Raw genomic sequence first — 23,324 nt, 5'->3', positions numbered from 1 at the left:
ACACACACGCAGTAGCTTTCTGCAACCAGTTTATCATTAAGCTATGAGGAGCATCTCACATGTCAGCTTGTCAGAGTTCCCTTAGAAAGTTAAATGGTGCACACTTTATTTGTAATTGGATGCAAATTAAAATATCACTCATGAGAGGGCTGAAATACTGGAAGGGCAGATTGCATACATTAAGCCTCAGGATTTGAATAATGTCAGAGAATATGCTGTTCCTTTTCACAGTTTGTTTCTGTCCTCTGCCACCTCAGCACAGTGAATAAATCAGTCTCTTCCTCCTTCCTGGAAAGTGAAAGGGGAAGATTCGACATCTGCTGATGAAGAATATTTGAGTAATTCACAATCTGCCAATTGGAGCTGCTCAGTCCAAAGTCTGAAAGGCAGGGATGGCAGCAACTCCATGATGCCTGGAGCCAGCCTGAGGCCATGCGTCTTACTGAGCATGGAGAGACCAGCCTGGTCCCCAAGGCAGCCTGCCACATCCTCAGTGTCTGAAGAAAATCAGTAGATCTGCCCTTGTATTGAGCTGTGAAGAGGGAGATGGTGTTGGGAAATAGCCACCTTCCTTGTGCTTGACATGAGGTTGGGCTCTGAGGAGAATATTCCCAATCTCCTTCATGCCCTAAGGAGAAAAATGTCTTGCTCAGAAGCACTGAATGAGCAAAAGCAGCTGGAAGACTTTTTCCTTGAGTTTTTCCTTTCCATTCAGTGGCCCACAAAAGAAGGTCTCGCGCCTCCTTTCGCCCAGCCACATGGATGTGGACTGGCAGATTCCTCCCTTGTTCCCCTATACAGAGACATGACTTTAGGAGGTGGGGAAAATGCGGCAACTGTTATAGATCAGGTTAGATAGAAGGAAAATTTTTTTTACAATGAGGGATTGTAGAACACCGGACCAGGTTGCCCAGAGAGGTGGTAGATGCTCCATCCCTGGAAACATTCAAGGCCAGGTTGGACGGGGCTCTGAGCAACCTGATCTGGTTGGAGATGTCCCTGCTCCTTGCAGGGGGGTTGGACTAGATGGCCTTTAAAAAGCTCCCTTCCAAACCAAACCATTCTATGATTCTGTTGTTCTATGATTGTTCTTTGTGAGGTAACAACAGACTCTGGGTGCAGAGGGAAGGCAGCCAGGGAAGGAGGAGGATCATGTGTCCATACAGGTGTGTGGAGGAAGCTCCTCAAGTAGACGGGAAACACTGAGGGCTACCATTTGGTATTAGGCTTCCCTCAAGCAGAGCCATCCCTTTATCAGTAAAAGAGAACTGGCGACATCTGGTATTTCTAGTGGAAAGCAAAACGATCCTTCTAAGCAAACAACAAGTCATACCAGCTTGTGCAGCCCAGAAAAAAAAGTATAAAAGATGGAGAGGTGCAAAACTCATGGTCCTGCAAAAGAAGGATATCACCCTCTGTCGTAGTTCAGCCCCGATAGGGACCAGACTACGCAGTCTCTCTCTCGCTTCCCCCACCCTCCGAGAGAATAGGAGGAGATGATATAAGAAAAACGGCTCAAGGTTTGAGATAAGGACGGGGAGAAATCCTTAAAGTTACTGTCACGGGCAAAACAGACTCGACTTGGGGAAAACTATTCATTTATTTCTAAAATTAGCGGGAGAATGAGATAGGGAACAAGATAACCTCCCCCCACCCCTCCCTCTTCCCGGGCTTAACATTATCTCTACTACCTTCCCCTCCCGAGCGGCACGGGGTGGGAAAAGGGAATGGGGGTCGCGGTCAGTTCATCACGCGTTGTTTTACGCCGCTGTATCATCGTCGGGGGAAGAACTCCTCACATTCCTCCTCTGCTCCAGCGTGGGGTCCCTCCCACGGGCCACAGTCCTTCATGAAGCTGCTCCGATGTGGGTCATCTCTTCCACGGGTGCAGTCCCTCTAGAACAGCTGTCCCAGCGGGCCCTCCACGGGCCACAGCCTCCTTCAGGCCTCCACCTGCTCCGGCATGGGGTCCTCCACAGGCTGCAGGTGGATCTCTGCCCCTCCATGGACCTCCATGGGCTGCAGGGGGACAACCCGTTCCACCATGGTCTTCACCATGAGTTGCAGAGGAATCTTGGCCAGGAGCCGCGTTACTCCTCCCCTTTCTTCTTCACTGACCCTGGTGTCTGCAGCCGTTCCTCACAACAGGCTGGCAGATGCCTCTCAGGATCCTTTTTACATCTTATTCACTTCTCATCTCTCCACTTCTTGCAGCCAGGCCGGGCCGAGTTGGGCCCAGTCGGCTGCCTGGCGGGAGGCCAGAGGGTGAGGCCTGCAAGGCCCATGAGGCTCGCGCCTCCCCCTCTCTGCCCTTGCTCAGCTGCTTCACATCTTCTCCTTCTTTTTTCTGTTTTCCCCTTCTTAAATACGTTATCGCAGAGGCGTTATCACGGGACATTCTGCTACCAATTGGCTCGGCCTTGGCCAGCAGCGGGTCCGCCCTAGGCCCGGCCGAGTCCACTGAACAAAGGGGAGCGACTTCTAGCAGTTTCCTACAGAAACTACCACCTTAGGCCCCCCCTCACTAACAAAACCAGAACACCCTCCTTAATTACAACTACCACTTTATTACCTGGGATAAATATTGTCTTTTGAGGAGGTTTTTTTGCAGTGTCTCACAACAACAGCTGCCTGTCCTATGCTGTGGCTTCTTTTTATTAACAGGCCCAGGAAGGGAGCAGGGAAAGTCTTCCCCCAGCACATATACAAACAGCTTGCTGGGAGGTCAGGACCTGTTTCTGAACGCCAGTAGTTCAGATCACTGGGAAGATGCTTTTCTCCCACGTGTCCTCCTGGGTGTCTGTTCCTTGGGGCATCCTGGCATCTGGAAATGAGTTGCAGGCAGGGGACAGTATGGCCTCTCCTGGTGTCTTTTATTCTAGGGAAACGTAACTAAAAAACTAAACACAACAAAGCAGCTCCAAAAGCAGTTAAGCCTTCCTTGCTTCATGAGCCGCTTGTAAGCACTCTGGCATCACACGTTAGCCTCTCTACGACCAAGGCACCTTGTTCCTCACTGCAAGGCAGAAGCTGTCCCCTCACATATGCCCAGAGAAATTTCTCAGAAGAGGCTTCATAAAGGGCCTCACCTCCCTGAAAAAGGAGTGCCATCAAGACAGGATCCTTATGGGTTAGGAACGAGAGGAGAGGCACGCCATCTTCCACTCTCACCCTACGTGTGGGTGCTCAGCTCCTCCAGTTGCCCTGTTTTCTTCCCTGCCCATCACCTGAGCGGGGTCTGAGGAGATCCCTGCCACCTCTGGAAGAAGTGGGGTCTGAGAAGATCCCTACCACCTCAGGAAGAACCAACTGGATGGTGAATACTCAGCAAGGCTACTGCCAGCTTGCTGCCATTGTTTCCCCCAGCTCAAGCAAGACAGAAACACTGCTACATTTCTATACTGAGACAACTTGTGTTAATGGCTGTGAACTCACAAAATGGAAATGGGGATGCAGGATCGATGCCGCACAGGAATCTGGTGCCAGTTGCATCCCACACAGAGGGACTAGTTTCCCTCCTGACGCACATGGCAGACAGGGAGAGATGTGCTTGTTACACTGCTTCTCTGAAACAACTGTCAGCAGAGTCCTCAGCGTTTCCAAGGGAAAGGATATAAAAATGGTGTGCGGGTTCTGCCTTATACAGTCATTTAGGCACCAGCTGAGAAGAGGACCTGATACCAGTAATACCGAATGGCACGCACTTGAAGATGTCGGAGACATTTGTTCTACCTACCTCCTTCTCCCAGACAACTTCACATAACAAGTACAGCAGCTGTAGATATCTGCTTTGCTAGTAGCCCCCAAGGCACAACCAGCTTTGTTCTTTTACCTATATTACCTTTGCAGCTTGACTTTCTGCTGCCAGCAAGAGTAAACACAGCCTTTTGTTTTACACAGAGTAGAAGATGGTCTCAGAGGTAGGATCATTTTCTAAATTTATGTTTTTTCCCTCTTTTTCTCTTCCAAAGATTCAGGACTGAAGCTTTGCTTTGAGCCTTTACCTAGTACAACCAACAAATCGTATGACTGTAATCAGTTTTGCTAACTGAGTAAGTGAATAAAGTTTTGCTGAGTAAATTAATTAAATTCCAGTATATCCACAAATATACGGGGGCAGGATTATTTGTGGCCTGTCAGAAAACTGCCAGCTCCTGATCAACCAGATGCAGGTCACGCTACAATCCCATGCTACACCTCATAGCATGATGCAAACAGGAGATTGTTCACTGGGCAGCACCAGTGAAGTACAGCTGGTTCTTGTAGAGGATCTGCCATGAAGTTTATTCATTTCGAATCTCAACTTTTTTTTTCTAAGATTACAAACAAGCAGATTATTTTTTCCCCTTTTTTGGCACTGCATGTGAACCAAAACATGAGTTAATGCTCTGAAGATAATGTCTAGCTCTGGGCCAACTGTTAACACTGTTGCAAAGAAATCTCTATGCAGAAAATGACACTGCAGAGCAAGTGCAAAAATCACAGTGCAACCCAAAAAGCAGGAGCGGGTGAATTTGCATAGGTCTAGGTTGTTTCCATAGCTTTTACTTTTCTCCATTGTTGGACACAGATGCAGAACAGTCAATATTTCATTCTAAGTTTTCAACTGACAAGGCAAAATGTAGAGGGGTTGCTAACAACCAGTTTCTGTGCGTAGTTCATAAACTTAAGTGTGCTGGTGAGAGCATAAGAAATCACGCTGTGATGACAGAAAGAAAAAAAAAACTTTCTAATATTCTTGCTAGCACTGAAATGTCGAACCTAGGGAGAGGCAGAGCAAGGGTTTCTTGGGCACTGATGTGCCTCATCCTTCTGATGGCATTGCATGTGAAGAAGATCTGCATAGTGGGTGCGATGCAGAAGGTCGGGGTTTGATGATGGCTGCTTAAGTGCTGACAGGTGTTTCCTTCTCTAAATCTCTTGAGGGGCTCCTGGCTACCTTCCCTGAGGAGACACTGGTTATCTGGGCTGATCTCCGTTGTGTTTTAGCTTCTGTGCAGCATTACAGGCAAAATTGTATTTTGTGTACACTACAAAGAGCTGGCTCCTCTCAAAGCTTTTATAGGATGTCTCTGGGGAGACACTGACTAATTCTATTAAGGGACTTGGGATAAAATTCAGTTCTGAGCCTGTTTCTTCTGCTCTAAAGAGAGATGCTGTAATACAGTGAGTGCTGTCAGTAGAGCAATCACACAGCTTTAATAGGAACTACTTGGTTCTCAGCCTAGACTGGTTCCAGTTAATTAACAGTTTCATTATCCAAAAGGGTGTTTATAAAGTCCCCTACTCCAGTCTAAAAGCTTTCATGGTTCTAGCATCTGCTACCCAAAGATCTCAAAAGAATTTATTGTATTACCTGATACCATAGATATTATCTCCCTTCTCCAAAAAGAGAACAAAGGCAAACTTTCCAAAGTGGCCTGTCATTTTGGGGTGCCTGATTTTTGGCCACTTTTGGACTAGTTTTCAGAGCTGCAGGCTTTTCTGAGTCTCACAGGTCAACAGTACTGCAGAGGTCTAGTACTTATAACAAGCAAAACACAGATATTTTAAGTTTGTTGTTAAGAAGGGCTAAAGATGAAGAAAAACTGGCTTGAAAATTTCAGAAAAAAAAAACAGGATTAGGTAACAGAGCATGGACAAATGCATCGTCCTTCCATCACATCCCAGGGTGGTTGTGAAACAGCCTGGAGTTTCTCAGCTGGAGAAAACATCATGTTCTCAGGACCATAATGTTCCTGGCCTGCAGTCTGGGGCCTAGTAGTTGTGATAGATTTTAACTAGGAACTCAGCTGACCCCCCAGATTTGCTCCCTTTAAGCTCTGCCATCTGAGCCTTCGATTTCTTGGGCCCCCATTTATAATTGGCCGCTGATGCTACAAGGAGTTAAGTGATCTAGACTGGGTGGAGAAATAATCAGTTTGGGTTATACAGTCCCAGATTTGTAATTAAGGAATTCGGTAACACAAATCCATAATCATGTAGCGTTGTTTTAGCCTCCCTTACAGTGATGAAGAGATATGTCTTGTTCTAGTACTATGATGTCCCTCACTTGTGTACACAGCTTGGAATGGATTCTTTAGACTGGGTCTGTGGTATAGGTGTTTAAAACTGATCAAAAGCGTGAAGAAATATGTGTGTGAGTGCTCAGACCACAGAAAGACCCATATTCTCAACAGATTTAAACAACTTATGTTGATAAAAATGAAAGATTGTGCATGTCACAGCTAGGAAGTAGAATCCTTATGAAGTTTCTTGGGATAACAATCAATTTGCCATAAAATTTAAAAACTAGCTTGCAAAGTTTATGTTATTCTGTATCATATATATTCTATTATAGTTTATCTATCTATATTCTGTTAGGATTTTTTTTGTCATAGAACAATGTATCAGTATTTATTTGTTGTTTTGACTTGCTTAACTTGTCCTAAGATAATTATTATTGTAATGAAACTGGCTGAAAAACTTTCCAATGGATAGAAAGTATTTTTGCAAAATGGTGGCAATACTGAAATAAGCTGCAACATGTCTGTAATATGCAACTGTACCACTAGCGTTTTGCAAATTGTAAACACAGTGATGGCTATATTATGGGAGGAACTATCATGATACTGAGTTTAAATGCATTTGTTTGTTTTTAAATGATTAATTGAATAATTGCCAGGTTTGTGGCCATCATTAGGCCATATTAACGGCTGCACCAAGGTGAGTCGGTGCTGAGGGTGGTAGGTCAGATTGTGCAGGATTCCTTGCTGTGCGCAGAAGCTGTCTTGCACGCTGCTCAAGCCAGCAGCCAGCTCAGCACAGCAAACAGCTCAGCTGCATATCAGACAGTGATGAGATGGGAGCTGCGGAGATTCTTGTCACCCTGTGCTTGGTACAGAGGGTATGAGACACTTCTGTCCTTGGGATGCTGAGCACCTGGCACATCCCCTTTTCTGCGCAGGGCTGCAATGTGCCATATTTGGCACATTGATTCTATGATCTGGGCACAGAAGCCCCACGCCCAACATTCCCATGGTCACAGTATGACACCAGAAGATGTGGAGCACCAGCCAGTGCCTACCACAGAGGGGAGAAGCAAGTCTGCAAGCTAATTTATAGATGAGTAAGAGTCATAGAATCACAGAATCATAGAATGGTTAGGGTTGGAAGGGACCTTCAAAGGTCATCTAGTCCAACCCCCCTGCAAGGAGCAGGGACATCCCCAACTAGATCAGGTTGCTCAGAGCCTCATCCAACCTGGCCTTGAACGTTTCCAGGGATGGGGCTTCCACCACCTCTCTGCGCAACCTGGTCCAGTGTACTACAACTCGCATTGTAAAAAATTTTTTCCTAATATCCAATCTAAATCTACCCCCCTCTATTTTAAAACCATTACCCCTTGTCCTATCGCAACAGGCCCTGCTGAACAGCCTCTCCCCATCTTTCTTGTAGGCCCCCTTGAGTCCTGCCTAGTCTTCCCTTGTAGTAAATGCAGACGGAGTTTTTGTGTGAACTTGTTTTCTCTGCAGGGCTAGGGAGTAAGTCATTCGTTTTTCCTTCTCAGCTCTGTTTTATATGCATATTTTATAGTGTTAGAGAATGAAAAGCAGGAAAAACCACAGAGCATTTTCTGCTGCCTATGAGCCAGTGACTTGCCTGTAATTAAAGAGGATGTAAATATTTATTTGTTGATTCACGTTGGGCAGGGAGGAGTACGTTGACTCTCTATTGGCCAAATTAGAATTGGGTAAATGCCATTCACTGTGGTACATAAAGAAGTCACCCTTATATCTTCACTTAAAGTGAAAAACCACAGTCAGTCCAACAAAACGAATGAAATGTAGGAGAGCTCTGAGTAGATAACTTCTACTTTTTGCAGCATTGAGTTACAATATGTTGTTTCTCCCACCCTCGGTAGAGGGGGAAGTCTGTCCTATAAATCAAAGTTGTAACAAATTACAGGCTTAATCCTTAATACCACAAGGCAGTCTCCATTACGTGAGTGTTTTGGTCCAAGGAATATGCAGATAAACACAGACAGATCCTATTAGAAGTGAAATCCCCCACTGCTCATTGAGGCTTCTAGGTTAGAGGACATGCGTAGTGGCAGCACTGCAAGTGGACAAGGCTAAGGCAGAATCTGTGGTCTTGGGGACTTATGTAAGATACAGTTAGCATAGAATCATAGAACAGTTTGGATTGGAAGTGACCTTTGAAGGTCATCTAGTCCAACTCCCTGCAAGGAGCAAGGACATCCTTAACCAGATCAGGTTGCTCAGAGCCCCGTCCAACCTGGCCTTGAATGCTTCCAAGGGTGGCTTAAAAAATCATTTGTTGGCTTCATTTCCTTATGAGCTGTCAGTGAAATATGTGAATCCATGATTCTTCCCCTGTGGGCTGCAGATCCTTGGAGATCCTGGTTGTTAGAAGTCCTGGAAAGTACTGTCAGGAGGCTCAGTTCACATCACCCTACCCATCCACTGGAAAAATATCCACCACTGGAAAAGGTTGGAGATGGCTGATGTTGACAAATTACACTAGTTCTGGTTTAGAAAAAAAAAAAACATGTTTGTATTTAAATGCTACTGCTACATCTCTTCTATTCCTGTTACTGCTTCCCTTTGCTTTGAACACGGAGTGCACCTTTCTTCTCAACAGTATTCCTGTAAGAAAGCGCGCATTGCACTGCCTAACTAGAGATCGTGCAACAGGTGCGTATAACAGATTGGGGACAGGAAGGTAACAGTGAGATAATTAGGATAAGAACCATAAACAGTGGTGGTGGCAGACATTATGAGAGACGTTTGCATGAAAATTGGATCTGTGTTTGTGAAGAGTTCATTGCTCCCTGCTGTTCTCACAAAAAAAAAACAAACCCTTGTTGCTTTGACATCACAGTGGGTTGCTATGGAAATGCTGATGCTACCAAAGATAGGACTGAGCTGGAGGGCTATAAAAAGTCCTGGAGACCCAGCTGAGTCCATATGCATTTGGGAAAGGCCAGCACAGCATTTATTTTTGGCAGTGGCACAGCAGCCCATTCATGTGACAAAATGCAACACCATGATGCTGGGGTGGGGTGGGGCCTCGTTAGGAGTATGGGGAAAGTAGGGTACTTAAACTGGTACCCTCCTGGTGATAAAGCATCAAGCTCCCAAAAAGGGAAATAAGTTTTAAAAAGAGGAAATGCTAGAAATAGAACTTTTCTGTTCTCCTAAAGATGTCATAGGCTTTAACAACCTTGTGAGATATGTCTCCTAATTAATTTTGAATCTCAGTAAACATAGAAACATAGAATCATTTAGGTTGGAAGAGACCTCTAAGATCATCAAGTCCAACTGTAAACCTAACACCACCAAGCCCACCACTAAACCATGTCCTGAAGTGACACATCTTTTAAATATCTCCAGGAGTGGTGACTCAACCACCTCCCTGAGCTGCCTGTTCCAGTGCTTGATAACCCTTTTGGTGAAAAAATTTTTCCTAATTTCCATTTAAACCTCCCTTGATGCAACCTGAGGCCGTTTCCTCTTGTCCTATCACTTGTTACTTGGGAAGAGAGACTGACACCCACCTCCCTACAGTCTCCTTTCAGCTAATTGTAAGAGCAATGAGGTCTCTCCTGGGCCTCCTTTTCTCCAGACTAAACCACCCCAGTTCCCCCAGCCACTTCTCGTAAGATTTGACCTTGCTAACAAATGCTATAGCTATTATTTACAGCTGAGCTCTCAGCCGGTCATCATTATCATGAATACTTTTAGACTTGGTTAAAAAAAAATTAATTTCCCTTTCAACCTTCCTTTTTCTAACCAAAAGCATTTTAAAAAAACAACAGCCTGAGCTTTTCTGCTTCCCAGATGTTGAAAAATGAGGAGTGAAAATGCCTGAGCAAAATTTATCAGACATCGTTGTCAGCTCTCTGAGGGATATCAGTACAAAAGCGTTGTCCCTATGGGAGAAGGACTTCACAACATACCAGCCGCTCACCAAGTTTTTCTGGACGCTGAGTCACACACACAGGCAAATTGGACGTATCCATGGGAGACATTTCTGTGCCCAGGTGTCTGCCACCCGCCGGCCTTGCTGCAGCGATTGGCCCGTGGACGGCAGCACCAGGAGCACGCAGGAGGTCTCTGGTGGGCACTGCTCTGGCAGGGCGGATGGGCTGCACAGCAAATCGGCCAGGGCTTCACAGATGATGAAATTATTCTTGATGCTTTTGAAATCTAGGACATGATTGTGGTTTTCAGAGTAAAAAAGTGTTCAGAGGAGCTTCAACCCCTTGGCAAGTGCGCCTTTTCCTTTCTGTGGCTGCATTTCAGCTGCTAGCTTTTTCCTGAATGGAAAATTTGCCTCCGCAAAGCCTAATGTGAGTAGTAGTTTCACCTTCCATTAAAATAAACCCCAAGATATTGATATCATCCAGTAGCAATGGGTGCCACTTCCCCTCCCAGTACAGCTGTAACACTTCAGCATCCACAAAGAGTCCACATGTTCCACACCCCATCAAAAAACCAGGACAGCACTTTCTTCAGATATCAGCTTGTTCAGCACTGAATGAAAAGGGACATAAGAACAGAAGACACTGCTTGGGCTTACGAGCACCATCCCCAGTTTTCACAGGCAAACCCATCACACCCATCCGTACGCTTGTTAGGCTTCATTTAGACTAGGTAAAAGCAGGGAGAGATGCTATGCTCACAAAGGATATTTCTGTAGTTCATAAAACTGTGGAAAAAAGTTCATAAAACTACATTGCCATATGACAGACACGATAGGGATGCTGCGTGAAAGCTCATCCTGTCTCCTCCCCTCCCCTTTGTTTGACGCCACAGTAATTTTGCAAGGAAGTGGCTCTCCACCGCTGCAAGTTCAAGAGACACCTGTAGCATTTGTATATAAATGGAGAGTCTGGGACAACACAAGAAGGTAAGAAACTAGATTTTAACTAGATTTTAAAGTTTCTTAATTGAAGAAATTGTTGCAAGTGTCAGCCTAGGATGAAATCTTGTAAGAATACAAGTAAGGGAATACAAACGGCTCCAGTGCATGTGTTTGCTGGAAATTATCTGGGACATGTGCTCTCCTTCGTGAGGGAAGGACAAATAATGCCTTTGTTGTAGACTTTGGAAAGAAACAGCAAGGCTTTAATTCTAAAAGCCATCCCCAAAACAGCTATAAGCCTTCTGACTTCTTGCTTAAGTTTATACGTACCCCTATATATCCCAATTAAACTTGTTAGGTTTTGTGGCAACATCAGTCATTATTTTAACTTTCTCTCCTCTCTGCCAATGTTTACACAGGTGCATGAGTTACAGACAGGAATCCTCTTTCCTCCTCTGTGCCATATTACCTGGCTGACCAGCCACAGCCCTTCTGATTTCTTCACTTAAGATAGGATCTTCATTCCTTGATCATCTTAGTAACCTTTTCTTGTACATACTCATTCCAGCCTGAATTCATCCTTCGAAGGGGCAAGGGTGAGGCAGTGTGCCTCAAAGAGTATAGAGTATTGCTGATGCAATTTCAGCAGTGTTTATAGTGTCACTAATTCTACCTTCACCTGTCATCCATGATGGATTCCCCCCAAAACCCTAGCACTGTGGTGTCTCACAATCATAGAATCACAGAATCGTATAGGTTGGGAAAAAACCTTACAATCATCGACTCCAAGTGTAGACCTGACACTGCCAAGTCCACCACTAAACCATGTCCCTAAGTGCCACATCTGCTTGTCTTCTAAATACCTTCAGGGATGGTGGGTCAACCACCTCCCTGGGTAGCCTGTTCCAGTGCTTGATAACCCTTTTGGTGAATAAATTTTTCCTAATACCCAGTCTAAACCTCCCTTGATGCAACTTAAGGCCATTTCCTCTCATCCTATCACTTGTTACTTGGGAGAAGAGACCAACACTCACCTCGCTACAACCTGGTGGTTGTAAGAGCGATAAGATCTCCCCTCAGCCTCCTCTTCTCCAGACTAAACAATCGCAGTTCCCTCAGCTGCTCCTCATAAGACTTGTGCTCCAGACTCCTCACCAGCTTCATTGCCCTTCTCTGGACACGCTCCAGCAACTCAATGTCTTTCCCATACTGAGGGGCCCAAAACCAAACACAGTATTCGAGTATTCACATCCATAATCAATCACACACACTCATTATGCCCATTTGCTGTGGCTTCTGAGCAGTTAGCCACTTTGTAGACAGAAATGGATGTCCCTGCAGTCTTGCAAGAGAAGTTGAGAATTATTATGGACAATTTAATACTCCCCCCGCCGGAAGCAAGTGCTTTGGGAGAGCAGCATGATGGCTGTCTGCCATAGTTTTGGCAGATACAGAGCTGTGTATCGTGCTTTGCTTCCTGCATCCTCAGAAATAACTGCCCAGGGATCAGGAATCCCTCTCCTCACCTTATGCTAGGGACTGGGACATTCCTACCTGAAAAGAAAATGAGTCACACTGCTGCCTACAGACGCAGTTTCTTTACCCCTAGTCCTGCAAAAGGCAAATACCACTGGCAATCATTAGCCACAGATGTGCTGTCATAATGATTTGGGTGGCAGCGACAGGCACACAGTTCCTTTATTATTTCTGTCTCAGAATTGCAGTGATTCATTCAGAATGAAAAATGGAGTTGCTTGATTTAAGTAGGAACCTGTCTGACTGCACCAGAGAGAGAAAAGGGTCTGAAATGAAGCTCTAAGTCACTGTGTTTTCCTTCTCCTCCCTCTTTCCTCCCCTCCCTGTCCTGTTGACCTATGAAGTCACACAGCGCAAGTTCATTTATTGCTTGGTCCCAGTCGCTGTCAAGTCTGCCTGCCTTTTAGGTGATGCACGAGACAGATAATGGCACAGCAATTTCTAGAGCACGCCCGTTTCAGCAGGAGTGGGAGGATTGCCAGCTCGAGAGCGCAAGCACATAACACCTCCCTGCCCCTGACCTGGATGGCCTGTCTCCTCCCCACCAAGGCCAGGCCCAGCTGCTCCAGGAGAAGGTGCAGGGAACCCTGACCGCCGTTAGCAGACAATTTGTCTTCCTGATGCAGTACCAAGCAACTCCACCTGTCTTGGCAGAAGCAAACTGCATGCTCAAGTGTGCTAAGTTTGCATGAAGAAGTCCCTAAACACCCACCAAAGCCAAGCACGGGGTCCCCTTTTCGGGGAAACTCCCTGCAGGTGAACCCTACAAAGGACCGCACTCTCCTCCAGTGGCAGCCCCATATCCTCACCCTGCCTGGCACCAAGGGCAGGAGGAAGGGTGGGTTGAGGATGTCACCGGACGTGATTTCCAGCTGAGGAAGGGCTTGCAGCTCCGCCCATGCATCTCTCAGGCCAGAGTTTTATTCCGTAACAAAGCACTAAGCAAAATGCTGCTTGTGTCCACTGTGGATTCTTGCTCCCCAAGTCTTTCTCAGCTTCTCCTTGTAGCTTCTCCTGTCCTTAGACAGAGAAGTGAGGCACCTCTGTGAATTATGGAAATAATCTTATATATTAATTATAGTGGAAATGACATACAAAGTAAACTAACAAAAACTTCCACCAGTTTTTTACTTAAAACCTGAAACGTGTTCTGTACCTCTCCAGTCTTCCCTTGCCAGCAACCAGGGTTGACCAGATTTTAAATCCCTCACTGTCCTGTCAGCATGCAAAACGTCCCCCCTTGAATCAGAGTCCCCACCCACCCCTTAAGTGTAGGGGTCTGCCTTGAGGTACTTGGGACGAACACTGGCCGTTGTGCTCCCGTGTCATTGTTTTTTGCCATTGTGCCAGGTCATATGAAAACAAATTTTAAGTGCAGTGGGAGTAACTGTTACAAAAATAGTTGAATGGGCTATTATAGGCACAGTGCTTTCTTTTGAAACAAATGGGCTCTTGAGAAATATTGTAGGATGCTAAATTTTAGGTGATTTTCCCAATCTGAGTGCGTGGGAATATGTGCGAGTGGGTTTTAAAGAAAATAAATTGAAAATGCTTTGCAGCCCACCACCTTATGTCTTATAGACCACAGATTAAGAACTGCTGTTCTGTGCCAAAGCCAACTACTTTTTAGAACCCATTTCAAATTTCCTTTCTTCCTTAAAAACCTGTAAAGACAGCAACCCGTAACAGACAAAATGCTGTAAAGCATTCAGGTTGCTTGAAAATAATGGTAAGTATGGCACAGACAGTCTCCCAGGGATTTTCAGCCAATCTTACTAATCTGCTGTGTTATGCAACTCTTTTAGAGAAGTCCGTACTAGCAACAGATTGTTCAGCTTCTGAACTGATAATAAAATAATTCTGTGAATTGTTTTCAGCTTCTGACTCTGTTCTTATTTTCCTTGTCCTGAGCATGCACTCAGATGCATAGAGTTTATTTTTTCACCTTTTTCTACGACCATGAGCAAGATGCAAACACCCACATCAGCCAGCTGATGGCCATTTAAGTCTGCCAATGGCATCTATCATTTTCAATATTGGATGTGACTGATGGGGGTGGGCTGGGCACATAGGGCGACAGGATGGCTCAGGAAGATACACTCTTACAAGCCTGCTCCTGGCTGACCTGGTGGTATCTGCCTCAGCATCTCCTGCTGGCTCATCTCCTCCATCAGTCAAGTATTCAGATAGCCCAGCATCATCCACCCCAGTCCAGTCTCACGGCCTTTCACATGATACAGGTTGGTCACATCCTCACAAAATACTTGAATTCTAACTTTTCCCATGAAATTGAAAATTGTTCACAGAGCACTCTCAAGTCCTCTCTCCTGACAATCTCTGTTCTTCTGGACTGGTCCATGCTTGCCTGCTTTTCTTGCATTTCTGTTGTGCCTCCATTGATCTATGTCAATTTCTCTGTCTCTCCCTTCTGGATATACTCATTGCTCTTCTGCTGTGCACTCCAGTAATTTCTTATCATATGATCAAAGGAATCAGGGCTGTCATCAGATATTTTGGCTGCCAGTTTAGTGTTGTGCTCTATCCCCAAAATGAGCCACAGGAACAGGCTACTAAAACGAATGGGGAAAGCATGGTCAGCGCCCCTTTGCCTTCCTTGGAAATGAGGGTTTATGCACCTGTCAAAAGCCTTCCAATACGAGCTCGTTTTTACAGTAGAAAAATGGAGGAAGAATTGGTGAAGCTTTGTCTCCTTCCTTATCCTATAGCAAGCTCACAGCCTTTTTTTTTTCTACCTGATTCACACTCCAGACCAATGTGGTCAGAGAAATGGAGATACAGTGGCCTTATCATTGGTGTGAAATATCTGATCCAGACCATCAGAGCATGTGCTGGCAGATGGAGCATACGCTGTCGTGCATATTTATCATTACCAAGCAGGACCTGCATTGCATTGCTGGGATCACAAAGTATTGGTTTTGGATGTAATTTGGCCACACTTCTCCAAGTTCTTTTTTGTGCCCTGGGGTCCACTGTTCTCTTTTGTTCTCCTCTCTTTCATACCTCTCTGTTTTGAAAATAAGGTCATACAGAAAAGTTGTGAAGGCATCTACATTCATATGCGACTCTTTTTCAATTTGTTTGCTGATCTTGTCTACAACTACTGTGGATGTGAGACTGACAACCTGTTCCATGGCACTACAGCTGTACTTTTCTTTGTCTTCCTGTGGGTCAAAAAAATTCTAGAAGTGATGTTAATGTCAGAACACCCTTGACATCTTTCAGGTCCTTCATGTTGTGCCCTACCCATTGGGTGACACGGTGAAGGAGAAACCCTTTGAATTGTATGATTATCAATGGATTAATTTAGTGACATAACTGAAGCATAACAGTTTCAGATTTTATTTTTCAGTATTGCTTAAGTCTTTGCATCCTCAACCAAATTGCACTTTGAGAACAGTCTCACCTCCAGCCCTGTTTGTTTACTAAGCTCTTGCAATTTCCAGTTCTGTCCTCTACTGTTCTTGAGGTAAGGTCCCTGCTGCCCAGACTGTAAGGCTATTGACATAGATTTTCCTCTCTGCTAGACATAGCGCTTGGGCCCATTACACTGCAGCCAGAAGAACTGTGCTGAATATACTCAAAAAGGCCACTTAAGAATGTAGTGTCTTCCAAATGCTGCTCTCAAAGTGTGGATCTTGGAGCATGTTGTCTTCAAGGAGATCTGTCAAAATCCTGCCAGTTTACTTAAGAATTTGGCTTATGCCATCTCAGAATGAATTTTATTTCTTATGGACAAGTGAAAGCATTCCCTTACATTTGTTTTTATTTAGCTCCTTTGAGTTCACACCAAGTCCCCTCTGTGCTCTTTCCCTGATGACTATGGAGTCAATCCAGTCTATTGGTTCTTTTATTCCTCATCGTGTTGTGAAACTTTCCTTCTAGGCTCTTTTTTAAAACTTGCAGAAATTGTCATGGAGCATGCCCTGCAAGCGCTGGATCTGCTGCAGGGAACTTCCCGTGTAGTCCATGAGTCTATTTAACGCCCGTATGTGTGGCTCCAGATTGTCCTGAAACCCAGTGGCACATAGCCTCCTGATCAGACTGAGGGACATATACATTTAACTCCACAGTAGATGACTTAGATCTTAACCTTCTAACATTTTCCCTTTCTATTTGAATGTCAGTGCTCTCCCAGCTTGGGCACTGTTCTTCCAAATCGCAGTTCTTTGCAGATATGCTTTTAACTTTTCCATTTTGACATGCTCCTTACCCTGACTATGCTATGCCAGTGATGGGCAGGATGTGACTCTTAATTGGAAAATCCTTTTCACTTTGCTGCATCGTGTCACAATCCTAAAAACATCTCCCCCTCATCACATGAGGAATCCCTTTCCTCGCTCACTGTGCAATTTTCCTGCATCACACTGATGACATGAGTTGTTGCTGATGTTGCTAAGGACACTATCCGGCTTTCCAGGTCTTGCTAATGTGCAGGAAGCTCGGAGGGATACAGCCAGAACAGTCGACCCAAACTGGCCAAAGAGAGTATTCATGCCATAAATGTCATGCTTGGTATACAAGTGAAGGTTGCCCGGGGATGGGGGGGAGGGCATCTCTCCCTCTCTCTCCCTCTCGCTCCTTTGCTTGCTGCACGGTGTCATTTCTGTGATCGCTGCTCGGGACGGGCTGTATCGGTCATTGGGACATTGGGTGGTTGAGAAAATGTACATTGTTCATTTTGTGTATTTTAGTATCCTTATATTCTGTTATTATTGTCATTTTCCTTTGCCATTTTAGTAAACTGTCTTCATCTCAACCCATGAGTTTTCCTTTCTTCCCAATTCTCTCCCCCATCCCACTGGGGAAGGAGTGGGGGAGCGAAGAACTGTGTGATCACCAGGGCTAAGCCATAACAATCTGTTACAAGTTCTACATATTTCTTGCATCATTTGTGCTGATTGCCACACACTGGTATTGTTTTCTGCTTTCCATTTTTCTGCCCTCCACCAAATTTCATTGGGTTAACTTTTTCCTAACCAATAAAGCTATGTGCACTGAGTGATCTTTTTGGCACCTTTATATTGGACTTGGATTTGCATTTGACCTTTTGAGTTAGTGTATTCATACTGGCCTTTCCTGGTGTCAAACTCACCAAAGTAGCTGTTTATGAACTTTTTTATTGCTGTGCTTTGTGACCATCTGGTCAGTAAACTCTTTAATATCCCTTGTTGATAGAAACAACCTCTTAGCCCTGGACAAATCTCTGTACTGTTTTCCCTTTGTTCCACGCTGTCACCTTGAGCCCTTCCCTGCTAAATGGCATGTTTTGCAAAAATACATGATCCTCTGGCACTTCCAAAATTTGCACAAAATGCTCTGCCTTACACCCCCCTTCCCCCCCTAGCCCCGGTGCCTTCACACAGCGCGATGGCCTTACCTCACACTTCTGGCTCTGTGCTATTGAGCAGTCTTTTCTACTCCTCCAGTTTAATTGTCCCAGTTCCATTTAACACTTTCCCAGGTGTCTTTAGTGTGTCCCCTGATTCTCAAGGCTGCGCAGGCTTATTAGCAGCTTTCAACATTGCCTCTCTTTCCAAGTCTCTCCCATTTTGTACTGCTGTTTTCTTGACAGGTTTCAAGAGAAATTCTTCAAGACAAATGAAAACTATGCATAGAATAAGATAGAAAAAAAAATCTGCTCTTCCCTAGATGCAGGCTGCCATCATACACTGTCCCTGTGCTTTTTTGTTTGACATTGAGCAGCCTGGTGTGCTGAGATTCAGACTGCACCGAACACTTCTGGAAGCCTGCCTGTACGCCACAACTGGATCTCTCTGCACAACATTTTATCAAATGTGTGCATCTCATTAAGTTTCACGATTCAGTGCAAACCCACAGCTTCACTAGATTTGCTGAAACCTGCTCGCTTTCAGAAGCTTTTGGATGAGGCTTGACCAGAGTGAGGTGACTGAGTGTGGAAGTAATGAAAAATTTACAAGTTTTGCTTGGATTCACCCACAATTTGACCCCAAAAGCTCAATTCTAAGCTGAATCTCAAAGGATTTAAGACTTTTCTTTTTTTACTCTCTCCTGAATGAATTATTTAAAGCACAGTAATCCAAATTAATGTGACATTCAGGATTCCCAGTAATGGAATAACGTTTGAAAGTTCATAATGTATATGCCACCTAAGTTCTGCCTTCCTCATGTAGCTCCAGATTGCTGTATAACTAAATATAACCATGTACATTTTTCAGCAATATTTGATAATGAAGTTCTAAACTGACATGTTCAGAGCACAAGAAACTGTTACTATTAAATGACTGCAATCCTGCCTTTTCAGGCCAACTATCTAGATTGGCCTTTGCAATTTTGGCTTGGTCAGTTCAGCTTATTGAAACAAATCTGCATTGACTCAGTGACACACTCATAGATCCCTTATAGACAGAGAGAGAAAAAAATGAGTTCAGATTTAGGCCTTTTCTCTACCTTTGTTGTATCAAAGGGGTATGGGTGGCAGAGGATCCCGTGAATAAAACCTTCATCCTGTACCATCCTGCCCTCTGCTTAAAGTCAATATACACATGCTCATGGCTAAGGGCTCCAGAAAGAATTCCTGCTGTTCTGAAAATGGTTTACAACATCAAAAGATTTCCGTGTGGCTGAAAATTTTCACTGCTTCAGGAATTTCGTCGTAATGCAAGCAAGGCTCTGTCAAACCAGCTCTGCCTCTCCTTTAGCATATTTGGATCCAAACACCAATCATGGAAAAACACAAGCAAGTGTCAACAAAACTCAGTCCTAAAGAACTAGTTTTCCTTCCTTTATTCCTGGCCTGCAGCCGTGCTACTGCTGGCTTCCATCTCGTCCCACAGCATCCTGTGGGACAAGATGGTTCAGCTGGGGTGCTGGCTTACACGAAACTCAACTGCTGAGAGGCCAGAGGGGTTTTGTGGCAACTGGTTGTTTTTTGGGCTCAGCCTGTGTTTCCATTCCCTGTGAACTTCACTCTCCAGGATGTGGCTTCAACCCAAATACCACCAAGTTAAACATACTGAGGGTAATCTTTTAGCTGAGCTGAGCTGGATGATGAGGGGCTATGAGAGCTCTCATGCACCCTTCCCAGCGGAGAAGGTTAGCTCTAGGGCGTCATCAGTCCCACTCTAGATGACGGCTTCTGTTTCCTGCTCTCTCACCTGCTCTGACAGTTTCGGTTCTCCGTTTACAAACCCATGTCTAACACTGAGGATCCAAAGAACGCCGGTGCTGAGGCCTGTGTAAATATGTCTGTAGGAGGAAGGGTGGAGGTGGAGTGCTTCCAGTTTGCAAAGAGCTTCTAGATCAGTGGGTGGCAAATAAGATGTAAATGTAACCCTGCATATACGCATACGCATATGTATGTGCACATATACAAATGCAAAGGTCCATACCCTCTCATTTTTATAGCTACTTTCATCTTCAGACTGTCTCACAGTAATAAAAATGTCCTCCCGAGATAAGATAAAGGAGCCTCTTCCCTTTCTAATATGCAGCAGAACACAGAGGCATGAGCTGTATCTACAAGAATGAGTTTCCCCAGCATAATTTACAGGTATTCATTGAAACTGAAAGATTAAAACCACCGTAGCTATTTTATAGAGGCAAGTTTATGGACTCAGATGGGTAAACTCCACAAATTGTTCCTGGGGCAGTTTAAGATACCACCGTCCTCAGGCTTCTGCTAGCCCTGCTGTGACAGCAGCACACCTTGCAGCACAGCTGGCAGAAAGGGAGAAGTTGCTGGGTCCTAGCAACTGAAGCTGAAATGTTGGGCTAGGAATGAGGGGTAGGTGTACACTCCCTTGCATGCGTTTTGGGTCACGGGCAGTCCCATTCAACAGTCACACATTCAGAGCTAGCGCCGTCTTAAACCTGTGCAGGCAAACGTGAGTGAGAACCTCATGTGGGACATCCACGATGGGCCCAGATCAGACCCTGGAGCTGCTCTGATAGCAAGATGTTTCTGGACACTGGATTGTACTGTGGTCCATTAGCACCCCCAACAGATATCGTTCAGGCTAGGGCTCATTTCCACCAGACAAGTAGCTCTTCACTCCTCTACCATGGTTTTCTTACCTCTAAACCTGACATATGCTGCCAGGCATACAAGTACATGCCACTCCTCATTGCACAGCTCAAAGTGAAGCATTAACCACATTGTGGTGGTTGTGTCCACATGAAGACACCAACAAAAGCAAGAGAGCAGCCACCCTGTCTTCACTCTCTCCCTTCCCCTCATGTTACTGTGCTCAGTGGTAAAATCTACAGTCTTAATATTTGGAAGCGCTCCAAATGCCTTTCCCTCAGATACCATGTGCAAATTGAATTAGGTCTTAGTTTAAGAATGTTGTTAAGAAATTTAACAGCTCTGTGGAAACAAGTGCAAATCACCCAGTCCCTTACCTCCTTTCCCCAGCCAGCGAGACAGTCATAAATATGTGATAAGGCTACCACAGACCCAAATCTGTAGTCCTTCTGGATGGAATTTAGTTTTGGAGACAACATTTCAAAAATGTAAAGGCTTTGTTAGCCAGGGAAGACTCAACCACCACCAGTAGCAGAACTGGGGGCAAGGGGTTACAAGATACACATACCTAATCATAAGGTTTGTGTAACTGGTGGAGATCATTTATGTAAAATGGAGCCCAAAGCACATGCTAATTGCTCTTGTTAGTGCACTCCCCTCAGCTGTGAGCAAAAAGGGCTCACGCTATGCCAATCTGCTTTTACACCTTGGCTTCCCACTTGCCTGCTGGAAATTCAGACTCTGCGACCAATAAGTGCCATTCCAGTTGTCCCTTGTTCCCTGAGAGACTTTTTTTGGCAGCCTTCTGGGCTGCAGAAAATGAGTCTGTGATGAATCTCTCTTTCTGTAAATGATGTGAAGGGACAGAGCCAATCCATGACTTCAAAGTCAAACTTTTTTAAGGCTAAGTTTTTAAGACTTGAGTGGAAACCTGGGCATGCCTTAGACTGCCATGCAAACCCAACAGCTTATCAGCTCAGGAAGGACCACTGCTACTGCGTGGGGGGAAAGCTCATGCCATCTCCCCCGAACCTGAGCAGATGCCCCAATCATATCTCGGATGTTGGTGCAATGCAATGTAAGCCTCTTGAGTCCAGCTTGTCAGCGTCCCTCCCGGTCCTGGCAGGAGCTGTTATTCACCTTGTGGGGGTTCACAGTCCCCTCCACTTTCCATCAATGATGGCAACTATAAGCATCCATTATGACGTGTATACCGCCTGGCAATGGGGAGCTGACTTTCCAGGGGCCACCCAGTCCTCTACAAGTCTTACCACTCAGGGATGGGCTGCATTTCAAAGATGATGGAAGAAAGCACGTATTTCCCAGCTCAACCCAAAGCTCACTGAAGTCACAGAGCTTTGGTACAAACCCTAGAGTTCCCACGAGTCATGATGTGTAAGGGGAGTTTACACTTGCAATATCCAAATTTCTATACTGACATGTCTCTTTATGCAGTGCCATTCTGGTTTCTTGTCAGGAGACAGCTAATGCTAGAATCCAAAATTATTTGGATCAATACCCTATCTACAGTTTGGGAATTAAAATGTTACATCCTTTACAGTTTTTGTCTGCCTTTAATGAGTTAAGTATTTTAGCACATAAGAAAATATGACTCCAGGGTAAACAAATTGCTGATCTCATCCAGAATTTGCTCTGCTGTCCTCTCTTGGTTGGTGGAGATAGGTATCTAGGCAATTCTCCACTTCAGTCACAAGTTACAAGACCCAATTCAAGACTTACAGAAAGAAGCACTTTGTGCCCTCTGTTAGATGGGAAGGATGGAGCTAGGGATAATAGTGATCCTTTCTAATTCAAGTTTGTGACTCTGCCTTTCTGCATTAGCAATCACGCTGATTTCTGAAAGCAGCAGAGCTTATAAAAGAAGTAGTGGGAAGGCAGGATGATCTTCGTGGCAGAGCTGACAGTGGTCGTGGCTGTTGCTTAGGAATGCACATAGAAGCAGAATCACACGGTGTCTGGGAGTGCCTTCAAGAAAGCACTGGGGTTTTGCCACAGAGACTTAAAAGCTGAATCCCAAGGGAAGAGGAAAGCAAACTGCTAGTGATGCAACAGACGATTGTATTATCAAGCAAAGCTTACAGAACGCAAGGACTCTGACATAAACCATTGTCATAAGATGGACAGACAATTCACTGTGATGAACAAAGTCAAAGAAGTGATTGTCTCCTCAGCAAGCTGATAATTTAGAAGCAGGTCAGGTACAAGCTCCTAAAGCTCTAATGCCTTTCAGAACCACTCTGCTCCAGGCCAGTGGTACCCAAAGGGAAAATCAGCAGACAAGAAGAGAAATGGGACGGCATACGAGAAAGAAAGGAGGACATTCTGGCAGAGAAAAAGGAGGAAACAAGAAGAAAAGCTTGTGCTTACGAACTGTGGAATTCAGAGGGTGCTTCTGGTTAGTGTGTTTCTCTGGGCACTGTGATCAGCCCATGTGTCCCCTTCTACACAACAACAGGAGGAAATACAATTTGAAATCAAAGATATTAGTGGGAAATTAGCTACTGTGGGGTCTAAGATGCTTCCCACTCCTTCCTAATTATAGGCTAAGTGACCTTTAACACCTTACAATAACAGTGTAAGCCAAGCACAAGACTTCATTGACATTTTCTATACGTCTCTGGTTTAGGAGAAGCCAAAGCTTCCAGTTCTTTATTGTCTAAGCTGGATTACTGATTGCTAACATTTGCTGAATGCCAAATTGTATAACATGTTTTATATATTACATGTAATGTAAATCTACTTAAGTTCCTAGCTTTGCCTGGTTGCTCATGTATCTGAGTGCCTCCAGCACTGCATTAAATGAAATTATTAATGTCCACCACATGCTAAATGTACCCTCATCTTCTTTTCAAAAAGTTATGTGCAGTAGAGT

At 44.8% G+C, this 23,324-nt stretch overlaps 1 long non-coding RNA gene across 1 annotated transcript in view; it reads left to right on the top strand.

Annotated features, from left to right (window-relative positions):
* Positions 1 to 19,978, top strand: part of LOC147600589 (uncharacterized) — a 35,687-nt gene extending 15,709 nt beyond the window's left edge. The window contains exons 3-4 of the long non-coding RNA XR_015258673.1: positions 10,821 to 10,914; positions 17,999 to 19,978. This is a non-coding gene — a long non-coding RNA (uncharacterized LOC147600589). The remainder of the gene's footprint in view (positions 1 to 10,820; positions 10,915 to 17,998) is intronic.
* The last annotated feature ends 3,346 nt before the right edge of the window (positions 19,979 to 23,324 follow it).

This window comes from Chlamydotis macqueenii, chromosome 5 (genome assembly GCF_036417535.1).
Source record: "Chlamydotis macqueenii isolate bChlMac1 chromosome 5, bChlMac1.mat, whole genome shotgun sequence".
In the NCBI taxonomy this organism is placed as follows: domain Eukaryota; kingdom Metazoa; phylum Chordata; class Aves; order Otidiformes; family Otididae; genus Chlamydotis; species Chlamydotis macqueenii.
The sequence above is the reverse complement of the archived record's forward strand: the minus strand, read 5'-3'. Positions and strand labels throughout refer to the sequence as shown.